Source organism: Bison bison, unplaced genomic scaffold (assembly GCF_000754665.1).
Source record: "Bison bison bison isolate TAMUID 2011002044 unplaced genomic scaffold, Bison_UMD1.0 scf7180017864211, whole genome shotgun sequence".
NCBI lineage: Eukaryota > Metazoa > Chordata > Mammalia > Artiodactyla > Bovidae > Bison > Bison bison.
The window spans coordinates 119532-124443 of record NW_011494783.1 but is presented as its reverse complement, the minus strand read 5'-3'; positions in this window follow the sequence as shown (position 1 = coordinate 124443).

Genomic DNA, 4912 nt, shown 5'->3' with positions numbered 1-4912 from the left:
AGGGAAGGGCAGGGAGTGAAACTACCTTTCCTTAGCCCATCTTCATGAGCATGACAAACCTTCAAGATAGTTAAAAGTTTACCTTCCTGATACTGGGCAACTATTACAGAAAAAACTCTAATGGATTACTCGATAACACTGTCTCTCTTTTTTCTTCTCATCTTACTAAAGAATCATGTTCTACTGTTCAGTTCAGTTCAGTTCAGTCTCTCAGTCGTGTCCGACTCTTCGCGACCCCATGAATCGCAGCACACCAGGCCTCCCTGTCCATCACCAACTCCCAGAGTTCACTCAGACTCACGTCCATCGAGTCAGTGATGCCATCCAGCCATCTCATCCTCTGTCATCCCCTTCTCCTCTTGCCCCCAATCCCTCCCATCATCAGAGTCTTTTCCAATGAGTCAACTCTTCACATGAGGTGGCCAAAGTACTGGAGTTTCAGCTTTAGCAACATTCCTTCCAAAGAAATTCCAGGGCTGATCTTCAGAATGGACTCGTTGGATCTCCTTGCAGTCCAAGGGACTCTCAAGAGTCTTCTCCAACACCACAGTTCAAAAGCATCAATTCTTCGGCGCTCAGCTTTCTTCACAGTCCAACTCTCACATCCATACATGACCACTGGATGGAAATGGATAAGTAAATAGGGAAAAATTCCCACACTGACCTACTGTTTTCTCTGCTCCTTGGAGTGATTCTGGTGAAGAGACTGAATCTTTCATGGAAGATGATTAAGAACTGGGAAGTCAAGTTTAGTGAAAAATGGACAAGTGTTTGATAGCATGAGAATACACAACTCAACAGTAATGTGAGATGGGAGACCACCAAGGAGACTGTGGGAGGATTTCAATGACTGTGAACTTGCGACTTCTTAAAGGCTTCCAGGGCATGGACGTGACAGTTCTCCTTGACAATTTTTACTTTACTCACTACTCCCTGGTCACTAAAACTATATATGTGGAAGGAAGGGAGAAGATGCATTCATCTTTTTGGAGTTTAGCTCTACTTCTTCCCAGTTAACTTCAATCCTTCCCCCTCAAGTCAGAGGTGTAAACAGTCTTGTCTCCTGACTCCTGCCAAAAGTCCTCAGCAAGTCATAGCCTTGAAAAGCAGTGAAAGACCCAAAAAAGTCAGGGAAGAGCTCATCAGTCTGGAAACTAGAAGGACAATTAAAAGTTGGGATAAAACATTTTCAGAATGTCTATCCCATTGGGAACTTAGAAGAGTGGGGAGCTGTGGTTGCTGAGATGAAGCTGGAGTGGGAGGAGGGGAAGAATGAGTGAAAAAACACAGCAAGAGCAAGTAATTGCCCTCTGGGGATTCTTAGGTTGTGAAAAGTTATCACTAAGACTGAGAAAGTAAAGCTTCATTTCCAAGAAGAGGATGGACAGCTGCCTCAAGGACTTCCTGAAAGACGGTTCCCCCTCACCTAAAGTGAGTTCCATGCATAAGGTAAGCACTCAGCCTTGGTGAGTCCTCCACCGAGAAGAATAGGAGGAAGGTGAGAATATAGAACCCAAACCCCCGGGAGCAGCCAGGACTGTCCTGGGATCCTCCACTGGGTTTTTCTCACTGATTGCAGTTGGAGGCACTTTGATTCTTCCCACCCAACAAAATCCTTGGCCTGGTCAGTCATCCAATCCCCCCTATAAACTGAAGTGCTCAGTATATACAGACATACATTCAACGAGCTGAAGAGTGGAGATCAAAAGACATAAGATTCTTTTCTTAGTCTTATGACATTTGTATTATATTGAAAAGGAACAGAGAAAGCGGGATTGGTATAAGAACCAAACACAGACATGGACTCCTTGTTTTCTCGGGTTTGGACCGGGATCTGGTGTTAGGAATTTCCTGGCTATATGAAATATCTGGGACGAACTTTGAAAAGAAACTCGTGTTAAAGCCTACAAGTCTTTCTCCTGTTTCTATTTGTTTTGTCCCTTCCCTATTCCCTTAGCCTCTGGTTTTCAAGCCAACCTGGTCTCATTCATTGGCACCTCACCAAACAGTTATGTGTGATATTAATGCTTTGAACTTTAAACTCAGTAACCCATATCTTATTTCCTACAGTCTCACCAGCTACCTATATTTAGGATGATCAAAAGCAAAGATTTTTATCTTACATGCAGCTTACATAAATTCATTTATTGCAGAGCTTTAGAACTGGTAGAAATGTTAACCTAATTCACTCATTTTACAGATGAAGAAATTACAGTTCAAAAACATAGTTACTTACAACAATACCTAGATGGTTTATCGATACAAATTGAAAACCAGGTCTCCTTACTACCAATCTACATATGCCATAAACCATATCTACTTTTTCAAGAAGCAAATGCACTGTTTGTTTCTTTGCTTCTACATTAGTATTTCTACCTTCCTGGCTATTTACATAGTCCAACTCTATTAACTCCAAGGAGATCAAATCAGTCAATCCTAAAGGAAATCAATCCTGAATATTCATTGGAAGGACTGATGCTGAAGCTGAAGCTCCAATACTTTGGCCACCTGATTCGAAGAACTGACTCACTGGAAAAGACCCTGATGCTGGGAAAGATTGAAGGAAGGAGGAGAAGGGGACAACAGAAGATGAGATGGTTGGATGGCATCACGACTCAATGGACATGATTTTAAGTAAACTCATGGAGTTGGTGATGGACAGGGAGGCCTGGCGTACTGTAGTCCATCTACGGGGTCACAAAGAGCTGGACACAACTGAGCAACTGAGCTGAAGTGAACTGATGTCTCCAGTTACCACTTGATACTCAAATGTTCTCTGATAAGATCATGGTAATTTATCCTCTCTATCCACCTGCCAGGCTGAGTTTCTGGAGATGGAGACCAGGCTGTTTTGATCCTTCTCACCCCGGCACCTGCCACTGGTCCAGGCTCTACTCAGTGCTCAGTAAATGTTCACTAAGTCAAGCAAAGTGGAAAGAAATTCTCTAATTATCCTCAAAAGCTGAGAACAAAGCCATCTATTAATACAATCAATGTTTTATCATCATCTAAAAACATCAAATTTTTGTTGGAAAAAAAAGATATTATGCTTATACTGTATGTGGAGCATGGTATACTCACTGGGTATAGACAGACTCTACCTTAATTCATTTGATTTAAACAGATCTTTTTAATTAGGTGACTTAGGTAAGAAGATTTATTGCAAAGGGGCTTTATGGCCCACATTCTGCTAACTCTCTGGCCATTATAGCACAAATTCATATTGTTTCTTATCCCCTTATCATCAGGCAAATTGACCTCACCTGTTAAGTATAATAAAATAGCCCTTTGTGTTTACTTAGTACTTTACAAAGCACATTCATATTCATATCTTTATCTGTTCTTACTCAAAATACAGTGAGACAGGCATTATTATTATTACCACATTTCAAATGGAGAAACTGAGGTTCAGTGAGGTCAACTAACTTGCCCAGGGCACACAGCAGGCTAACTAGAACTTGGATCCCTTGATTTCTCATTCAAAGATTTCCCCATTCATCACTCAGCATTTCTCTGCATGGCAGGATAGCTGTCCTGGATTTCCAATCTAAGATTCTTCAAGTGCCTCCCTTCCTAGACCACATCCTTCTAGAACCCCTTCCCAGCCCTCACTAACAGGCTCAGTGAGACCTGAGGCTGTGCAGCACAGCGTGAAGCCTGGTTCTAGGTTTGCTCCCGGGTAGATCTGACACCAGTGTCAGTCACCTCACCCCTGTTCCTTGGTTTCCATCTGTAGAATGAAATGGATGCAACACCTGATCTCTGTGGTTTCTTTCCTTTCTAACATTTTTAACTTTCTCATACAGTAACAGGATCCTTCTGGAGGGAATGTGAATCCATGACAGCAACTCTGAAGGTGAGGATTCTGGATGGTGCACCATCTCCAGAGATCAGAGCTGAATTGCTTTCTCTACTGACTCAAGGACTAGGCTCTGCGGGTAGCCATGGACTCCTTGGGGCAGTGCCCAGAATCCCAGCTACCAACTCCTGCACTCCGGACACAGAACTGAGTTCCAATCCTGAGACCCTAAAGCCAGTTTCTATTCTTTGCAGTTTCTACAGTGACACCTGCTGGCCACGGCAGGCCCAGGGCTGAACAGAAGGCAAGAGCTGCCTGCTTCATCCAGCTCTTGGCTCTCGCCTCCACCAGAGTCTAGGCCCTGCTCCCAGCCAGAAAGACTCTGAATTAGATTACCCTTCTCAATTCTGTTGTACTTGATTATGTGGCTCCACTCTGGTTTTCTTAACACTGATATATTGCCTTTGTCCTTTGTTACACTGTCTCATTTGATTCTCATCGACTTTCCCAAGATCCAATTTTTTTAATTTTTTATTTGATTCTTTGGCACTGCTGATTTTCTAAAACAAACTCCTAACATAGAAAGGCAGGATTTCCCAGAAGTTGGTTTAAAGCATAGTGCCTCATATACTTAATAAACATTTTGAATTGAATTAATTAATTTACTAATTATTTTAAGAGCAAGAAATACACCTTAAGATTCTGTTTCTATTAAGAAAAAACTGATGACATTTATTTATGTTTATAGAAGACTGGTCGATGTGCTGGAAGGAAAATAACCCAGTGCAATCTTAGCTGAGAAAGAATTCACTTCCCCTAAAAAAATCAGCGGATGTCTGTCACTTCATACTCAGTACAAACATGTAAGTATCAGTGGTTTATGAATGCTCTCATTACATTGTTTACCATTTATTTAAACACCTAAATAAATGCCCACAACTTACTATATAAATTGCATATTATTGAGAAATAAGGCACAACTGCAGTCATAATTTAATTACAGCTGCAAATTTAATTAACTAATAAACCTGTTCTCCTTCCTAGCACTTACCACAATTATACTTAATTAATTTTTGTAATTATTAATTTAGTCTGTGTCTCTGATTAAATTAT